The following is a 21223-nucleotide window of genomic DNA, read 5'->3' as shown; positions in this document are numbered from 1 at the left end:
CGACCCACTCATCATCTGAGTTTTCGAACATGCGTCTGAAGCGAGAAAGGCATCCTTTCACCGTCGCGGAAGAACGGGTGTAGATGACGTCGAACTCATCGCCGGTGATGGTTCTAACCTTGTACTCACCGCCGATCGTGGAGATTTGGGATGCCATGGATTTGGGAGGAGGGTTAGGATTAGTGGAACTGACGTAATGTGAATGGACGGGACGACTAGGAGCGAACCGCCGTAGTATTGAAGGACGTGCGGGGACGAGTAGGAGCGAACTGCCAGCGTGCGAACGGCAGGGTAGTGGCTTTCCATTCTCCCATGATACGGGCTTCCGAGAGCCCTTGGATCTGAGATTGAACGGTTGCATGGCATGATTCTAGACCTATGGGTGAATATCCTATCCTGGAGGGTTATTCTGCAAATTTTCAGCAACTTAGCATGCGACCATTTGATCTCAGATCCAAGGGCTGCCAGCAGCCCGTATCATGGTCGCGCCTACCACGACCGTCGCGTCGCTCACGCGGTCGTGCCTTTGGAGATTTAACACGGTGCGTTAGGCTATCTGATGTTGGCATGTCATACATAGTCATCACTTAGTCACTCATACTACAACAAGGTTGGCTATAAGTGTATTTTTTTACTCCTCTCTATCTCTTTCTTCGTACTCCCTCCGTCCCATAGTATAAGAATGTTTTTGACACTAGTGTAGTGCCAAAAATGTTCTTATATTATGGGACACAGGGAGTACTAGTATTTATTGCATTTGCCAAGGAGTGACCTCTTCCAATAAAATGGTGTTGCTAAGTTTGCTTCATTTAATTAGCTATAGACTCAAAATTATCTTTTCACCTAGGTACACGCGCTTAGCACCGTTTCTTCCTTGGGTCACCAAACTAGTCTCTCTCTTCTTGATTAACTTGCCACATCAGACTTTATGCCTATGTGGCAAGCTTAAGCACCTGTAGGAGCAAGTAAAAGTAAGTACAATAGTGCGCTTTACATGGCATTTTTGCATATGTGGAGGAAAGAGAGGCAAGGAAAAAGTGGAGAAGTGGGCTCTCATGCAAGAGCCAGCCTCTACTACATGGTGGGGCATTGGGAGAAGCACCTGTATGGAGGTGGTCAGGAATCAGGAGACTCATGCCGGTCGTAGCGCCGCAGTTAAAATGATAATGGCAAGTCAAATCACGGGGGCCCACCTGTCCAGCAGTAACTCGCTGTCAAATCACACAGCCCTACGTTCGCAGCAGCCTACTCCCTCGTCTTCTCGCGTCTGTGTCGAACCGACTAGGCGGAACTGCCCCGCCGCCTACCGCGCAGGAAAAGCCCCGCCCTTGACTTTTAAATAGTATACAGTATACTAATTTTGTATCCATGGATTGCACCCGCGCCATGGAGCAAAGCGTCTAGAAAATGGTGGTACACATGTACGGAGTATACAGCACGCCCATCGCGTCCGCGTCGCACCCCAGACGGTCGGTCGGTCTGGCACGCTACTCTCCGAATGGAACGCGCGTCATATTGCATTTGCACACACATGTGGGACGGCAATTGAGAACCGACCATAGGCACACTCCCCGGCCTCGCAAGTCGGGTGACTTAATAGAAGAGGGAGACGAGCGATAGTACTAGAGAAGTGTTGTACTACGTTGGTGCCTGGACGATCCCTGCAAGACATGGAAGATCAGTTCGTCCATGCATGTGACCAGACTCCAGCAGACACGCCTGGATTGGCTATCGTCTACATATCGTGCAGGCTGTGTTGTACATGTCTGTAGTTGTGGTGAGAAATCTAAAAAAAGGTTTCTTATCATCTCGCAAAATTAGGTGTCATGTGCTTCGGATCACTGCGAGGGTTAAACAGCGACAACTGAGTTGGGCTAGTCATTGGGGGCACATGCACGAACAGTGACTACTCAGCTGCCATCTAGGTCAAGCCGGCTATGTTAATTAGGACATCTATCGACAGACCCCTTTTCTACGAGTTTATCTTTAATTTGAGCTTTGTTCCTCGTCTAGTTTGTCCGTCGGGATTCATGTTGTCTCCTTTGGGCAGTGAGGTTATGATTTCTTGTCATGTGGCATTTTTTCGTGTTATATGTTATAATTCGGCGCTTCAGATCAAAATGACGACAACTGCGCCTCCGGGCCACGTGCATGAAGACTTCTCGACAGTCATTGACGAGGTCAAGCCGGCTCCGGTAGACAAAAGAAAACTAGTACTACTCCACTATATAGGCAGGAGCCTCCGCGCTTGCTTGCTAGTGTTGCTCTCTTCACACTGTCTCGGCCTCTCCAGATCTCACGACAGCGGTGGCCACACACTCTCTCTCTCTCTCTGCTCACCGCTGGTCACAGATCCAGCCGGATCCTCTCCGCCGGGGAAGGTGAGAAGGTGCAACGTTCACGCGGTCGTCCTCGGCGACGGCTCTTACCCACTGCTGGGCGCGTCCCGATCAGCCTGCCTTGCCGTTCTCTCCCAAGCACCGCTGGCGAGGGAGGGCCTCCGACCCCTTCTTCCTCGCTGCCGTAGTGTGGGCAGATCCGGCCTCCCGCCGCCCACCTAGCGACATCTCGGCGACCATCAGGTATAACTTCCTTCGAAACCGGCCTTGCTCTACTTCCCGAGCTCCTGACGTCGCTGCATTTGTATCTTTTACTATTTCTCAGGGCCCCTCGTAGATAGGATCGATCGGCTATTCGAAAACCACCTAATTTTTTTACGTTTAAGAGGTAAAACTAGTTCATGCACTCGAATCTAGTACTACTTGGTTCAAACAAGGAAGAAAGGGGGTGGGGTGGGGGAGGATTTGTTACCTGAATCTAGGACTTGGTCGAAAGAGGAAATAATGGGGGCGAAAAGTAGCAGAGACTGGCTATCCAACTGGTCTCTAGGTCTAATAGGGAAATAAAGGGAAACGCAGTACAAACTCAATATAAACCCGATCTATTGGTTGAAAAAGGAAAGAAAGTGGGGACTGGGGGACAAGTCAACAGAGTAAGTCCAGCACTAGATTTGCTAGCCTCACACAGTATAAGGTGGCTATACCGAACAAAAATGGGACCAACCCAGATATCCTGTTCTGATGTTTGTTGCCCCGAGCCACTCTTATGTAATGCCACTGGTAAAATGTAGCAGTCGCACTGTTAAAAGTAAGGACACGTTAAACCAATGTTGTTTTCAATGTAATGCCTCCAGTAATATGAATCAATGGCACTTCTTTACATGTCCTGCTAAAATTTCCCATTAAGATAAGTTGGTTCTTTTCGTTAGAAATGCAACTGTCCTGGTCCGCCTACTCTCCCGTGCCCAAAGTAATGTCGTATTTAACGGTTGTCATAGTTAATCCTAATGCCCACACTAATATCTAGCAATGCCAGTGCTTTAGAAATTGCTACTGTCCTTGTAGGATTGCCATTCAGATAAGGAACATGCTTCTTTTCATTTGATGCATGTTTCATCACTTGTTAGTCACCCTCCTTTCCACCTTTTTTGTGCAAACAGAGATATACATTTCACGCTCGATCTTAGTTGAACTGCACAAATGATATCCAAATTATAGTTGAGCATTCCAGGAGCTTCACAACCAACCTTGATGTTGCTCAATTTTATTGCAACTAATGAAGAAGAAGCTCTGTGGGTTTCGTTTTCTGATGGAAATGGAACCGGGGCTGGAGCCCTTTTCTTAAAAAAATTTGAAGAAGAAGCTGCTAGCTCACGGGACATTGCTTCATTTTAGGTGAACTGCACCAAAAGGTCCCATGAATTGAATCATCCATGTTGGTGACTGAAAGAGCCAGCTTCAGCATCCCAGTCTAAGCACCCCCGGCCTCCATCCTTGCGACGCACGGTACACCTCGTTTGCCACCTGCTCGACCCTAGTGTCACTGATAAAATGAAGTAATAATACAGTTAAAATAGAGCGAGTGTCATCTCTATCATTTCATTTCCAATGTAGATAAAGAAAGTGCTTCTCTTTGTTAATGTATGTTTCATCAACTAGTCCCATTGTTAATGTTTAAGCGTTTCTGCAAACTGGGGTGCTTAATTTTAGTTGATATGTACAAAAATAGAGATTTGAATGTCTCAAGGCGCCTCCTTGTACTACCGCTGTACACTGATGTTCATCACTGGCAGAAGGTGTATCTGGGAGACTTGGGACGATGTCCAGTATGAGGCGTACCGTATGAGGCGTCGCAGGGCCCATCTCGCCCTCGCAGCATGGCATACTATGATACTATCACAATATTTTCTTCTATTTATTTTGTGTGTTTCATCAACTAGTGCCACCATAATGTAATCACGCTTTTTCATTATCTGTGCAAACAGGGTTATTCAGCTGCATTTTGGTGGAACTGCACAAATGTACGTATGGAACCGGCATATATGCAGAGTGCGAGGTGTGCCAAGTAAAAATTACCGACACCAACCATGCTGCATGCACGCATTCGCATCCACCACCACCAGTGGGATGTGTGGCGCTCTCTGTGGACGGGTCTTTCTCAATGGTGGTTTTGGAATGGAGATGATGGAGAAGAGAGGAGGTGGTTTTGCAATGGAGAAGATCAGAAGAGGGAGAGGCGAGACGGTGGTTTTGGAATGGAGACGATGGAGAGGAGAGGAGGTGGTTTTGCAATGGAGAAGAGGGAGAGGAGCGTGCGGCAACGATTTAGGATTGGACGAGAGGGCCGGCGCGCTGTGACTCGATCAAAATCAAAATCAATTTACCCTTCAATTAAGAAAGCGACCCCACATTAACTAGTCTCCCTTTTATTCTGGGTCATAATTGACCATGATTTCCGCACATAAAATATATGTTATACGTTGCAAAAATAATGTAATTTGAAAGTACATTCAGATACGAACCAAACGATACAATTTTTGGTGACATGCATTCACATTTTGCTTGTCAAATACAATACGTGGTCAAACTTTGACCCAAAATACGGAAAACAACAAAAAAATTACTTCCAAGACCAGCGCCGCTCTTCCGCTCTTCTCCTCTTAAACCACCGCCGCTCCTCTCCTGTTCCAATCTAAATGCAGCGCCGCTCCTCTCCTCTTCCATTTCAAAACCACCGCCCCTCCTCTCTTGTTCTAGTCCAAAACCAGCGTCGCTCCTCTCCCGTTCTAATCCAAAACCAGCGCTGCTCCTCTCCTCTTCCATTCAAAAACCACCGCCGGCGAGTGAAGGTGCTGTGGAGAAGTAGATCGATGGAGGAGTACAACCGATACATGAGGATCGCAGACGGCGACCTTGTGAAGCTAGCTAGGATGTTGGAGATACAGTCTTGGTTTGACAACAAGGACCAACTAGCGGCGACGGCGACATCCATGGCCAAATATCTGCAACAGAGCGAAAAGGCGGCGATACTCCCGGAGGGAGTCGCGCCGGAGTACATAGAGCTGCTCCTCTGGGCCATGGAGCAAACAGATTCACCGAATCCGATCGTGAGGGAGCGGTGGTGGGAGTATCGATCCCAGATGGAGCATCCACCAGAGATTGAAGGATCGAGCATCTACAGGGTGCCGTTTGTGAGGGTGTCCTGCCAGAGCGAGCCGGTGGAGTCTTCGTCGACCGAACCCAACTGCAAGAGGAGAAAAGCAGTTGGCCCGACGACGCTTCCCCGCCATCGTCTCCCTCGCCGTTCACATCGTCTCACGGGGCGGCTGTCTGCCGCCGAGGAATAGGAGGGGGCTGCCCCCCCAGCCCAATAGTCGGGCAGGTTGTGAATTGTCAGGAGGAGCTTAGGGTTGTCAGTATTTGCAGGTTGTGAATTGTGTTTTGTGTTGTGTATTTTGAGAGTACTTTCAGATATGAATGTCTTTTGAATTTCAGATTTGCAGTATTGAGCATATGAAGTATTTTATGAATTCTAGAGATCTATTTTTAGCACTTAAAAAATGTAGTTTCATAGGAGTATAAAAGTGCAGACAATGTGATTCTCAGAGAAGAAACTGCAAGTTTCAGTTTCAGATAAGAAACTGCAAGTTCAGTTTCAGATAAGAAACTGCAACTTTCAGAGGCAGAGCATTTATATTAACACGGCCTTTTCAAACAGGGTTAACATCATGTTGGAAGTTTTATTCATGGTCGAAAATGGAACTACCAGCCAGTTAACATCATGCTGATCAACATTCATGCATAGCACATCTTCATATGATGCACAGTCAAAATGCCCACACAATGTCGAGTGTGCGAAACACAGAGAAAACGAGGGACGAAGTTTTGGCAAGTGTTGGACGTGGTTTTGGGCTGCCCCGTCTAGGCTTTCATTTTTAACATGCGCAGCCCACGACCTCGGATGGGAGGTCCATAGGCCTGTTTGTATTTTCTTAGGGCCGTCATGTATCGACCGGCCTATGGACCTCCCATCCGAGGTTTTATTTTTGGCAGCCCAATTTATGTATTTTTTTGAAGAAAACGCAGAGGTCTGTTCTATTTTTCTATATAAGAATAGGAACGCCAGGTCCAACTTATGTTTCCCTTCTAACTATATTATATATATTTAAATTATTTTATATGTTATTATATATTATTTTTATTGTCATCATATATTTAACAGATACTTACATATGTAAGAAAACAATATCCCACATCTTATTAACTTATAAAAATAATTTCTTAACAAATAAAATCCTGGATTGTTTTGGCACGAAAATCCTAGTGATTGTGTACAAAAGCTTGGTAAGATTTAAGGACGAATGTAATAATATCACTTATTATTTAAATATATTTATAACAAAATGCTCAGCCCCTTTTTATTTTTTGATAACATTGCTGGCCCAACCCAACATTATAATTAGAATCAGCCCAGCAAAATCGTGTATTTCGAGAAAGTGCAAATGGCCTGTAATTTTTTAGGAAATAAAATAAATGGGCCGCATGGACGCTACATTATTTGTTCACCCAGCCCAGCTAATGGCTGTAATTCAAAAAAAAGATCAAATTGACTGTAAATTCTACCGTGCAAAAAAAGACTGTAAATTCTGAAAAAATGGGTTGAATACGTGCCACATTTTTGGAGGCTGAAATGTGGGCCAATAGGTCGAAGCCAACGCAAGTCGTTGTCAATTTAGTCAACAAATGATTCTGACATGTTAGCCGTTGGATTTACATCCAACGACCGGCATCCATCTTCAATCTCTCGTCTTCTTCCTCCAGCGCCGCCGGGACCACCTCCCGCCTCCTGCTGCTAGCAGCTCTGCTTAGCACGCTTCGCTATGAAGCGCTACTCCACCGTTGGCCAGGCCATCCCTCCACCCCTCCACACCTCCTGTTCTTCTCCACCGACTGCCGAACCACACCGCACTAGAACCAGTTAACCCTCGTACACCTCTCCGTCTGCGACTCTACTCCCGCGTCTTCCCATCTCCGGCTCGTTGCTGTCCGGGGCCTCGCCGTCGTCCACCACCTTGGATGCGCTCGGCGCGGCGTGGTCAACGTGGTCAACGAATGACACCATCGGAAGTAGACTGTGCGTGGAGAGGCTGACAGCTGGGTCCACGGCCGCACACAAGGAAATGCCTCCTTATTACGCGCAAAATAATGATTCCTCCACCTGACATCTGGGACCCACCGGAAGGGCCTCTGTATTTCACGAAAATAACGTGCCCCCCGCTGACATGTCGGACCCACCAGCTATCTTCGCACGCAAGGAAGTGCCTCCTTATTACGCACAAAAAAATGAATATTCCCCCTGCCAGCTGGAACCCAGCATAGTGGGAGGCTGACTTGTGGGCCTACCAAGTTGACGGGGACGGAGGGCTTTGTCAACTTAGTCAATACGGACGATTCTAGCTCCTGTTACCGTACGACGTTCATCCAACGACCGTAGTGCTTCTTCAACCTCTGGTCTTCTTGCTCCAGCCGTCCAAACCAGCGCCGGTCGTGCCGCGTGCTCCTGCCTCACGTGGCCGGCTGTGATGCCGCGGAGGCCTCACCGCCCCCTACTAATACCACCGCTGGCCAGGCCATCCCTCTACTCACCCACACCGCCTGTTATTCTGCGGCGACAGCAGCCTCACACCGCAGCCGGACCAATGAACCCTCGTACTCCTCTTCGCGTGGGCATCCACTGCTACGTCTTCTCCGGCTCCGAGTCGTCCCCTTCCTAGTCCTCGCCGTCATCCACCTCCGTGGTGCTCTCGGCGCGGCGTGGTCAACGTGGTCAAGGAACGACTTCCATCGGACGTGGACTGTACGTGGAGAGGCTGACAACTGGGTCCACGGCCACAGCAAGGAAGTGCCTCCTTATTACGCGCAAAATAATGATTCCTCCACCTGACAGCGGGGACCCACCAGACGGGCCACCGTATTTCGCGAAAAAATGTTTCCCCCTGACTGCTGGGACCCACCAGCTACATCTTCGCACGCAAGGAAGTGCGTCCGGGCAAAAAAAAACGATTCGCCACCCTGACTGCTGGGACCCACCAGCTACATCTTCGCACGCAAGGAAGTGCGTCCGGGCAAAAAAAACGATTCGCCCCCCTGACTGCTGGGACCCACCAGCTACATCTTCGCACGCAAGGAAGTGCCTGACAGTCGGGACCCACCTGGTCGAAGCGTATGTAGCGTTGTCATTCTGGTCGCGAACGTGTACATACATATATACTGGTGGATGTAGAGGCACGCACGTCTCGTAGTAGAGGCGCGTACGTGTCATAGTAGAGGCGCGCACGTAGCATGTACACGTACGTACAGCGGCCAGGGTGCAAGAAAGAAAATACGGCCACGTATGTGTACATACGGGCGGGTCTCGAACGCCTACTCGTGCATACGTACGGTCAGGGCTCGTGTACATGGCTGGGTGAGAACGGAGAAACAACGTCGTCGTCGTGTTCATGGGGAGGCAATGGAATGCGTCATGTTCATGGGGAGGCAAAGGAATGCGTCGTGTTCATGGGGAGGCAACGGAATGTGTCGTGTTCATCGGGAGGCAACGGAACGCGTGGGAGCCAACCGGCTGGGTCGGAATGCGTGGTCGTGTTCATCGGGAGGGCTTGGACGGAACAGGCGATGGAAACGAGGCCTGGCGTACCGCAAAATGGAGGAAACGGACCTCCTACGTTCGGAACGGGGTCCTGTTGATCGGGAGGGGTGTGGCGTACCGCAAAACGGAGGAAACGGACCTCCTACGGTCGAAACGGGGGTCCTGTTGATCGAGAGGGGTGTGGCGTACCACAAAACGGAGGAAACGGACCTCCTACGGTCGAAACGGGGGTCCTGTTGATCGGGAGGGGTGTGGCGTACCGCAAAACGGACAAAACGGACCTCCTACGGTCGAAACGGGGGTCCTGTTGATCGGGAGGGGTGTGGCGTATCGCAAAACGGACGAAACGGACCTCCTACGGTCGAAACGGGGGTCCTGTTCATCGGGAGGGGTGTGGCGTACCGCAAAACGGGACTCCACGGGATACTGTTCATCTCCACCGTCGACCTCCTCCAGCCTCCACGGGCTACCGTCGACCTCCTCCAGCCTCCACGGGCTCCTGTTCATCCAGCCTCCACCGCGCGCTACTCCACCGGCTACTGTTCAACCACCCCTCCACGGGCACCCCTCCACCGTCTACTGTTCAACCACCCCTCCACGGGCACCCCTCCACCGTCTACTGTTCATCCAGCCCTCCACACCACGGGGTCCTGTTCAACCACCCCTCCACCGTCTACTGTTCATCCAGCCCTCCACACCACGGGGTCCTGTTCAACCACCCCTCCACGGGCACCCCTCCACCGTCTACTGTTCATCCAGCCCTCCACACCACGGGGTCCTGTTCATCCAGAGGCAACGCTACCGCTCACTGTTCATCCAACCCCCCTGCAACGCTCACTGTTCAACCAATCGATCGGCTTCAGTTAGCAGCAGTAGCGAAGGAATCGCTCGATCGGGTTCAGTTAACAGCCATCGATCGATCGCTCGGGTTCAGTAACGCGTAGCCTGCAGTGCAATCGCTTCGATTTAGTTAGAGCCCAACGCCTCGCTCGGGTTCAGTTAGAGCCAACGCCTCGCACACACGCGCGTACGTGTACGAGAGAAACGCGCATCGCTCGGCCCCCGACCTCCCACCGTAACCGGGAACTCCCCGAAATTTTCCTCCCCCTCGCTTCTACCACGGTTTTTTCCGTCATGGACGGCCCAAAGAATGTCATGCAGCTGCGTCTCCGGCCCGCCCAGGACGAAAAGCCCATTTTCTGTCATGATTTTTTGTCATAGAAGTAGGAGCCCACCACATATATGATGATACCGGGTTTTGTCACAATTATCGTCATAGAAGTTTCATATGTATGACAGAAAAAAATCGTTCGGCCCAAAATGTCATGGATGTGTCTTTTTTTTGTAGTGATTGCCGGAAAGCTTGTGACCAGAGGAGATTAGGAAGTGAGTGGGCGGAGGGAGAGAGAGGTGCTACCTTGTGCAGGAAACAGGGACCTTGTGCGCTGCGTCGTGGTCGCGCTCGAGCTCGGTCCTCATGCTCCTCGCCTGCTGCTTGGAATCAAAAAAACGCAAATTGATCACACACACACACACACAACGACGGTGAAAATCAAAATAGGAAAGACGAGAGGCGGATGGGACCTTGGGAGTCCACGACGGCGACGGCGACGGCGGCTGTAGGGAGTTGGGCACCAAGGCTGGTGGAGGAAGAAGGCGAGCACGAATCCGGGGCCTGCGTCCTTGGAGGTCGAGGAAGCAGAGGAGCACCGGCGTTCGCCCCCGCCGCGCTCGACCAGAACGGCGGCTGCAGGGTGCGATGCCCTGTCCCCGGATCCGGCGGCATCCTGCGATGCGGATCCAGAGATTGGTTGCCGTGGACGCGGGCTAGGGTTTCGGGCGCGAGGAGGGGAAGTTGTCGAGGTTTGACGCGGAGACTAGGAGAGAAGGAGAGGGTGGAGGGCGCCGGCGGTGGCTGGAGGAGAGGAGGTTGCCGGCGGCTCGTTGGGTGGAATCGGGGGAGGAGGAAGAAGATAGAGTGTGCGAGGGCTGTTTTGGGTTGGGTTGGGTGCTGGTTGGTTAGAATCTCTCTTCTCATTTTCATTTGAAAATATTAAGTCTTGGACCGAGCGCGAAACACTTGTACAAAAGCGTGGGCGCCAGAGTTTTCCAGACGTCACCGAGCCCGAGCGCGAAAATTTGGACGAAAGCGTGGGCGCTAGAGTTTTCGGCGCGACGGAGTCCCGCGCTCTTGAGCTTGAGCGCGAAACCTTTCAACAAGAGTGCGGCTTGATTGATCCTTGACGTGAGTCCATGGATCGTGGTCTTCCTCCGGCCAATCCTGATCGCTCATCTCTTTACCTTCTAGATCCGACGATGAACACCTAATATCACGGGGATCACGACCCTATGACACCCTATGACCAGCTTTGGCCTAATTAGTTCCTTCGTGTATTGTTATAAATCTGACAACAAAAATATAGAAAACAAATTCAGTAAAAATATACTTCCTTCGTTCCTAAATATCTTTTTTATAGAATTCAATATGAACTACATACGGAGCAAATAAATGAATCTACATTCTAAAATAGGTCTATAGACATTTGTATGTACTTCATACTTAAAATACTTATATTTAGAAATAGCGGGAGTACGGAACTAAAAATTCTCCACCCATGGGTGCTGCCTTCTCTTCAGTGGCGGAGCTAGCTCCCGGCGACCTGGGGCAGCTGCCCAGGCTGCTCGGGGCAGTCTTCACTAAACAATACAAAGAAATCATAAGAAACCATGATTAGCATTACTAATTACTTGGGCAAATGCTGGGCAACAACGCTGTGTAAAGACTTTGCCCCGGCTCCTTCAGCTGGCTGGCTTCGCCACTGCTTCTCTTCAAGACGTCGCCGTGGTTCTTCTCTTTGTTTCAAGGTTTCGGGTGACAACCCCTGTCTGTCTCGGACTCGGTAGAGGCAACGCTTCACGTCGTCTCCCCTCTTGAGGGTGTTGTCATGGAGCATATGGGTCCTAGGTCATGTCGTGGCGTTGTATTCACGCCTATCTGTGTTAGTTGTTAGTTCTCATCAACGTAGTCCCGTTCGTTTATTTTATCCATTTATCCCGGGTTCTACTCTGTAAGAGTGCTTTCTCACTTTCTTGTATTGTTCGGTCATGTACTTTGGTTTGTGTTTTATGTATAAAGCGGGACGAGAGATTGTTTCGTGAACTATGCTATTGTCTTGATATCCATTGAAACTAATTAACCTCCATTTACTTACTTTCCTATAAATCATCATAATAAATCATAATTTATTCTACAATTGTTCTAGCCATCGTTATAATTATTCTATGATTCTCCCATCGTCACTATAATTATACCATGATTCTCTCAAAATTGTTTAAGTGATAGCAAGATCCAATAATTTTTTAGTCTCCGCACTCTTCACATGAAATGGCGAGAAATAGTGTATGGGTATTCATGGAAAATATGCATGAATCACCATGCACAATTAATGTGCATATATTGTATTATAACTTGATTTGTCGTCTCCCAACTCAATGGTGGGACACGACAGCGACACAGAACTTGGGACCGAAAGGGAGATAGGCCATGTCTGTCGACGGGAAGTGAGTTTTGAGCTTCCCGCAAACTGAAAAAAGTATAAAAGGAAAAAATGAAATAGGGTTGGACGTGTTTTGCGATGTCCTACTGGTTAGTGCACTTCTCGTTAAAGATACAGGTCCGAGTTTGAAACTCAACACCCGCAAAAAAAAAGTAAAATGGGCCGGCCCAACTTTGAGGGGCGTGTGCACCGGTTGGCAAAATAGCCCTTAACCGGTGCCGAAAGCGCCAAATAAGGCTTGCCTTTAGGGAGCTCCTAGTTCGCGGGCGAGTCGCTGAGTAGTGACCTAGCGCGCAACACCCGCTCCCCCAGCGCGTATTGGGGTGGGCCGCCCCTGTTTTTTTTTGTTTTGTTTCTTTAATACAATTGTTTGGGATTTAAAAACAATTATAAATTCTATATATACATAAAAGAGTCATCCCCACTAACTTACTTATCTCAACATACAAGCATGCCACATCACCATACAATTATTGAAGGGATAAGGCCCATCAACATGCACCCACGCATGTGAAATCACCCACCACCACATCCAGCCATGCATCAGAAAATATTATTCACTGTATTATTCTACTCATATTCAATAAATACTTTACAACTATACATAATAAAATATGATACATCGTATGTACAAAATAAAATATTGTTCACATGTTGTTAAATGAAAAATTTATACTCCACATAGTCAAATCCTATTGAAATATATTACAATTCATTCCCGCAGCAAGGCATGGCCCATCATCTAGTTTCGAATGATGGTCGGGATGTCAAAATAAAAATTGAATTTCAAAAAAATGTTCAGGAGTTTTGAAACATTGTTCTCGAATGTAAAAAAGTTTCGCGGGTTCAAAATTGTTTCTGGCTTCAAAAAAAGTTCTCAAAATAGACAAAATATTCAAAATTTCGAACAATGTTCATGAATTCAAAAAGACAAAGTCATGATTTTAAAGAAATGTCCATGGATTCAAAATTGTTAATGAATATGTAAATAAATGATCACAAAATCAAAAATATTTGTGAATTTTCAAAAAGTTCATCATTTCAAAAATAATGACAACTAAATAAATGCTCATGAAATACAATTTTATTTTCATGAATATTCTTTAAAATTCCTGAAAAAATATTCACTAATTCAAGAAAATGAATACGGGTTCCGGAGAAATGTTGACAATTTCAAAAACAATCGTCGGGAGTTAAAAAATATTTTCTGATACGGTTCCGGTTTTAGAATGTTCTACGCATTTTACTTTTATTTTTGTGTCTTTTTATCTCTATACATGTGTGGTTTTTCTCAATACAGAGTCTACATCTTCCTTGTATGTGCTAGCTTCCGTCATGAGCTGCGGTCCAAACAGTGACTTCTCGAGCACGTAAATAGTTCATCCCATTAAACTAATTCTCTTGACATGCACCCTAAGACGAACAGTCAACACCCAGAAGTTTTAGTTTTCTTACAAACAAAGACAAATTTTTACAGTCGCCCCCTTCACATTTTTTGTTTCGTTACAAACAAGGACAAAATTTTGACAAGTCGGGCAGGTCTCGGCTAGAAATTTTGGCAGCATAACAGGCAGAAAGGAATGCATGAACAGGGGCATAGAATTGCCATTTTGTATTTCACATGGAAGGAGAACACTACAAGTGGCAGGTACAAAAGCTAGTCTATTACAACAACTAGTATATTACATACACAAAGAAATGACCGTTGTCATAAGCAGCGCCAGGTCCCATGTCCAAAAACAAACCTTTCTCTTCCAATGCCACCAAAGCCAAGCTTAAACGAATTCGGTCGACAGCCTAGTTGCTTGGTTGGCCTCGAGTCCGAAAACAAACCTTTCTCTTCCGGCGCCACCAAAGCCAAGCTTAAACGAATTCGGAGGACCATCTTCTTTTGCCTCTCAAAGCTAGAAGCTCTTCGTCTCAGCAAAAACAAAGAAAAGAACTCCACCACATATGAGTTAATTTGCATGCCAAACAAGCTCAAAGCAAGAAACTACAAGCAATGTCTAGTAGGCCGAGACTAAGCTAAAAAAGTGTAATGTATGTGTCCCATAGCATGCACACAACAAAACAAATAGCTCTCAATCAGTTATCTAATCCCCCTCCTAGTTTGCGTTGTTTCAACAACAAAACCCATCAAAAGGATCGTGATAGTCACAATCAACTCGATCCGTTCAAACTGCAGAGTTTTCTTGGTAAATTACCAAGAGTAGATAAGAGTTCTTTGCGTAATCGTTAGTCGCAGGGCATGCTAGCTATCAACAAGACTGAAGGGTTCAGATCAAGCGGCAATAAAAAATAGCAATGTCCTAGTCAATCTTTAGCTACAAGTGTGCGACAACAAAAGAAAGGAACAAATTTCCTTGTTTCGCAAGGGCCAGATCAAACACTAGCATAGTTTATACGTATAGCATATATAACCTCAAGTAATAATCTGGAACGGTGAGTGACATTTCTACAACCAAGTGTAGCAAACTGAGTTGGTTTTCCATCATCTCATGGCTTAAACTAAAAGTGGACATTAATTGGTTTGGAATTTGAATGCAGCAAACTGAAATGGCTTGATCTAAATGGTTTGCCATCTCATCCCAGGGAGCATGTCAATATATATTGATTGACTTGGCAAACATTATACTTGCCCTACAAAAAAAGTAAATACCATCTAAATTTGATCATCCTACTTCAGAATCAAGCACGTAGAGGAAATCAAAGAAAGGGTCATGCATCTCTACATCTAGTTTCAGCACATCTTCTCCTTCGGAAGAAATAAAGCATCACCCCATTCAGTAAATGGACTAGAGAAAGAAAAAAAAATCTCCAGTGCCTATCTATGCTTGCCCCTGTCATGTCTTACCTTTCAACGTTTCTTTCAAGGAAGAAGAAAGGCTAGTCCACTAAACAAGTTGAGCGCTCAGCTTTGTTTTCCTCCTCTTTACGCGACCTGTCGTGCTTCCTGAAAGATCACCAACATAAGGATCACATGAGCATATTGTATTGCGCAAACATACATAAGACAACACTTCTAAAGTGTAAGTCCATTTTTGAATATTTTTGTATATTTAAGATCCCGAAGACAAGACCTTTTAAGCAACAACAATATTGTATCTATGTTTCAGATACATTTTTCAAACAAGTGAATATGTGGTCTGTGAAATATTTTAAAAAGGTTAAAATTGATATAGGTACTAAAATGAGTGGGATTTATGTCTCAGAAACATTTTCATTAACTCAATGATCAAACCATCCATACCAGACAAATTCCTTTCATAACTCACTGAAAGTGGAAAAGCCATTGAGAACTAAAATGCCAGAATGGTGAGCAATTTTAGGAGAAATGTGTGCCTGAACGTTGTTACCCATAAAACAACTAAAAAATATGTGTGCTCCGAGCACCACCTATATTGTATCTATGTTTCAGATTCAAACGAGCACCACCTACCACCTAATTGCATAGCATATTTGCTACTTCCGATATGTTCATTATGGGAACAAATCAACTCTACCTTGCTGCAAAAACCCCCATTAATCAGTAAATACAGCACACTAGAAGCTTGGCTGAGTTACTGGTGTGGTGTCAGCCACACCAGCACCACCAGCTTCCCACCTACTCCAACAACTGTAGCACCACAACCAACCCCTCAAGCTTGAGATTGTGAGCCATATAATCATAAGAAGAGTTTGTACATGCTATATCTAACTAAGGATGATAAGCTTGTATGCAGAACACATTTGCACTACACAAACACTTAGTAAACTCTTGTCAAATAGCTCACAAGAGCAAAACGCATACATATGGACCAATGGCTCAATTATGAGGCAATTCATATGAACCCTAGCACATCACAGGAACCATAGCATCCATCCATAGTGACCATTAGAGGCCAAATCCTAGCATGGCATAGTTGTGGCTCGATGGGCACGAGCTCAGAGCAACCAGAGGCGGGGAGCAGAGGATGGAGAGGAGCTCACCAAGCCAGTTTTGTAGCCGACTCCGAACAGCACCGTAGGCGCCACATGGCAATGGGGCCGACAGAAGACGCTGAGGCTGGAGACCGAGCCTACCACCGCGCACCTTGCCTGGCTCGATGAACCATTTCTCCGGCACAAGGGAAACACACATAACAAATCTTGAGCCAAGATTGAAAAACAACAACAACAAAAAACAAATCACGGGGATCCAGAAAAAAAGGAGCAGCTGCCTAACCTCTCCTTGAGGCTGGAGCAGGGCTCCATGGACTCAAGCTTTGCGGTGACTCACCCATGCAGCCGTCGGTGACCTTATTGAGGTACACCAATGGCTAGTTCACGATCAGCAGCTGCACATGCATCACAACACAGAAGAAAAAATAAGTCAAACAACTGCACACACCTTGGCTAGATTGCATAAGTAAGCATGCATGGATCAAATAGACGACAATGCAACTGAGGATTTCGACAAAGGAACATAGCATCACCAAGACTTATTTAGCAAAGTAATGTTGCTACCAGTATGTTTGTGGCTCTGAAAATTACCTGTGGCCTTTTTCAACATCACACTGCATCCCTATCACTACAGGGGCAACTGAAACAAGATGAACTTTTATTTGACCAATCACCAGGATGATTAGCTCTTCGCTATTCAGGAAGCATAACCCAGAGGATGATCCATCAGTTCATACATTGGATAAAAAGCCAAACCTACACCTCCAAGAACGATTACTATCAATTCAATTAACATGTTAAAAACTTACAACATACAGTACTACATTATGGTTTGGATTCAGAAAAGAAACATCACGTTGTTTGAAATTCGTTCCAATAAATCATCCCATGACAAAGCATGATTTTGCAAACCCCAAAATTACCTCTAATCTCCTATAGAGAAGCAGATGACATCGCGTTTCAAAGCAGATGACCTCTAATGTCCTAGTCACTCTTTAGCTACAAGTGTCCAACAAAAAAAGGAACAATTTTCCTTGTTTCGCAAGGGCCAGATCAACTCTACCTTGCTGCAAAAACCCCATTGATCAGTAAATCCAGCGCACTAGGAGCTTGGCTGAGTCACTGGTGTGGTGTCAACCACACCAGCACCACCAGCTAGTTAAAACTAACATCCCACCTACACCCCAACAACTGTAGCACCACAACCAACCCCTCAAGCTTGAGATTGTGAGCCATATAATCATAAGAAGAGTTTGTACATGCTATATCTAACTAAGGGTGATAAGCTTGTATGCAGAACACATTTGCACTACACAAACACTTAGTAAACTCCTGTCAAATAGCTCACAAGAGCAAAACGCATACACATGGACCAATGGCTCAATTATGAGGCAATTCATACAACCCTAGCACATCACAGGAACCATAGCATCCATCCATAGTGACCATTAGAGGCCAAATCCTAACATGGCATAGCTGTGGCTCGATGGGCACGAGCTCAGAGCAACCAGAGGCGAGGAGCAGAGGAAAGAGAGGAGCTCACCATGCCAGTTTTGTAGCCGACTCCGAACAACATCGTCGGCGCCACATGGCAAAGGGGCCAACAGAAGACGCTGAGGCTGGAGACCGAGCCTACCACCGCACACCTTGCCTGGCTCGATGAACCCCTTCTCCTGCACAAGGACAACACACATAATAAATCTTAAGCTCAGATCGAAAAACAACAAAAAAATAAATCATGGGGATCCAGAAAAAAAGGAACAACTACCTCACCTCCCCTTGAGGCTGGAGCAGGGCTCCATGGACTCGAGCTTGGCGGCGACTCACCCATGCAGCCGTCTGTGACCTTATTGAGGTACACCAATGGTTGGTTCCCGATCAGCAGCTGCACATGCATCGCAACACAGAGGAAAAAACAAGTCAAACAACTGCACACACATGGGCTAGATTGCATAAGTAAGCATGCATGGATCAAAGAAGTGTTAACTACACAGAGCATGACAAGGCAATGTTCAAATTTTCATAAAAATAAAGGAAGACCAGGGTAGCATCTCTTCTTCTCAGATTTAGAGGAAATCCTCAGCACAGACAAGGAAAAAGCACATGGTCAAAGATAAGTACTAGACGCCTGTACGTCGCACAATGATAGTATTGTTTGAAAATAAAGGGCTCCATTGAGCCAGGGATCCATATATCCACTCTCCTAGTTTTACCTCTAATAAAATGATAGTATTGTTTTATATACCAGTTAACAGAACTTTGTTTATCTTAAACAAAATTGTATCCTATTTATATCTACCTAATCAAGATTGTATCGTAAACAAATTCCCTCCCAGGCTACATGCAAAATGGTGATAATAGAAATGCAATTTAAAAGAGACCAATCTCATCAACAAGAAAGACGATCACAATCACTATAAAATGAGGCCACCACAGATCCAGACACTAAATCAGTGGCTCGATTGCCAGCACCACAATCACCCATAGCTCGATGACCGGACCATCTCAGAGAGAGAGAGAGAGAGGAGAGGAGAGGAGAGGGAGGGGGAGGGGGAGGAGGAGAGAGAGGACTCACCCAAACCTAGGAAGGGATGGTGAGGTCCACAAAATTCATGCTTCACACGATAAGATCTTGGCCAGCATCCTCAGCCACCACAATGACCATTGTCCTTGCGCCATCTATATGATCTCAAGGACGACCCCTTTTCCTTCAAGGTAGAGCAGCCCGGGATTAAGCAACAATCCTGAGATAACAAGTGCAAAGTGCTCCGTGCTCAACTCGACATTACTACCATGTTGGTTAGTGTAATGAACTTGTAGGGACAACCATCAATTATATCTTTGCATTGAACGGTCAAAAAGGAAATTATATGAGTTGAACACAGAGTCTTTGCATTGAATATTCAGTTGTGGTCAAACATGAGATTAACATGCCAGAACAAAACAAGCACATAACATAAACTTGAATGACCAGAACCTCCACTCATAGAAGAAGAAAGAATTAAAAAAGTATAAACTGCTGCACAAAACTTGCTCTTGAAAGCAGACTACCAATTACTTCCTTGCTCAAAAGTCACAAATGATCTCTTAAATGGACTGATACAATAAAGTGTTTCTCCATGCATAAAGAGAACCCACTTTATTAAGAAACATATTCAATGGTAATGGAAACATGAAGATTCAAATTTCTCGTCGGTTGTTCTATAAGATTGTTTTTAATAACATCCATTCAGTTCAGATATCATGAATATGGTTAGGTCACCATCTCCGGACTAACACTATCATCAGACTAACATCAATCTAAAAAAGTCTAGAGGAGAAATGCTTTCATGCTTTAGGACAGTAGAGAGATTACCTTTGATCCAGAAGTTGTTGCAGACGGGTGAAGCTTCCGGGGTGTGGGCCATGGTCGTACGGGATCTGCAGCTGCCTGACGGAGCTTGTGCAAACCAGGGAGGCACGAAACCTTGTTGAAGTGGAAAATCCGCAGCCACCGCCATAGCTAGTTCCTGCATCAGGACAACACTCCACACATGTCAAAAGAGGATCAAATGTATTTCATTCATTGATTGGTGACAAACTTATCAATAACATGATTAGTTTCAAAATTACCAAAGCAATAATATTGATCAAGTCTGGTCATGGTGATGCAAACAACTTCAGTAAATGACATGTGCTAGCTAATAAACTAGCAAATGCACAGTCATAAGCATGCTGAAATACTAGGCATATAGATGGCACACCATGTAATAGATCCACAATAAATATTCTGGGTCAAAGATAAATATACAGTAACTGAACATAGAAACTTGATTTTTGAATGTTTGAAAATAAAGGGCTCCATGGAGCCAGGGAGCCATATGTCCACTCCTCTGTAAACAAATTCCTCCAAGGCTACATGCAAAATGGCAAGATCTCCATCTTAGCATGAAGATTAAAATATTTGTAGGGATGGATGAACACCAGCACCAATCCATACAAACTGTTTATAGCATATCATGGACAAAGCAACCATATTACCAATTTGAAAAACGATGTGTTCCACTACAATCAAAGAATTAACCTTACACCCTCCAAAAAAAGATTTAACCTTACAGCTTGGATATAATATGCAACATTTCAATTCCACACATTTTGGATATGTAACATGCATGACCAAACGTAAAATTAAAAGAAAAGTGCAACGAGGAAAGCTGGTTTGAAGAAAATTAGGAACTTACCAGAATGGCTGTAGCCGAGGCCGTACAGCACCACTGGCGCCGGCGTCACACGAGCACGCGAACCAAAAAGCCTTCAGCCATGTAACGCGTCGGAAGCCATGGCTAGCGCCCAGCAACCTCGTCGTAGAACTTGATGTTGTAGTAGGTGACCTGGTGCTTCCGAAGGTGCAAATGTGTGAGCTCACCGGCCAATGATCAGCATCTGTAGCAGCTGGTTTTCACTGCCATCAACGGTGTTGGTGCTGGGCGAAGAAGAACCCCAGGCAAGCACAAGACCGACATTAGTGAGGCGGGGAATCCGCAGCGGTCGGTCCTGGATCCATCCTCCTCTGCTGCTTGCAATAGAAGAGTTATCAACTATCAAATAATCAAAAACTTCTACAAAATGTAGATAAACCAAGCTTCAGTTCAAACATAGCCAATTTGCATAAACAAATGCTAGATTGGAAACAAATCCAACTTTGCTAGACCCAATAGCAGATTACAGGTTAGAATCAAGCCCACGGTTTCATTCACTCATTTCTTGAGACAAACAAA

The 21223-nt window shown here is 46.0% G+C and overlaps 1 long non-coding RNA gene across 8 annotated transcripts; it reads right to left on the bottom strand.

Moving 5' to 3' along the window:
* Positions 1-14123: 14123 nt before the first annotated feature.
* LOC123077454 (uncharacterized) lies at positions 14124-21015 on the bottom strand. 8 transcript variants are annotated; one of them, XR_006436641.1, is made up of 9 exons: positions 20687-21015; positions 19822-19975; positions 19042-19174; positions 18240-18351; positions 18010-18139; positions 17058-17222; positions 16750-16861; positions 16515-16672; positions 14124-15498 (listed from the first exon to the last, which is right to left on the bottom strand). It is a non-coding gene; the product is annotated as an uncharacterized lncRNA (long non-coding RNA). The 8 variants fall into 8 exon arrangements; XR_006436638.1 differs by having other exon boundaries at positions 16515-16861; positions 19042-19210; XR_006436639.1 differs by having other exon boundaries at positions 16515-16861; positions 18235-18351.
* Between the last annotated feature and the right edge of the window lie 208 nt (positions 21016-21223).

This window comes from Triticum aestivum, chromosome 3D, assembly GCF_018294505.1.
Source record: "Triticum aestivum cultivar Chinese Spring chromosome 3D, IWGSC CS RefSeq v2.1, whole genome shotgun sequence".
NCBI classification, from domain to species: Eukaryota; Viridiplantae; Streptophyta; class Magnoliopsida; order Poales; family Poaceae; genus Triticum; species Triticum aestivum.
The sequence above is the reverse complement of the archived record's forward strand: the minus strand, read 5'-3'. Positions and strand labels throughout refer to the sequence as shown.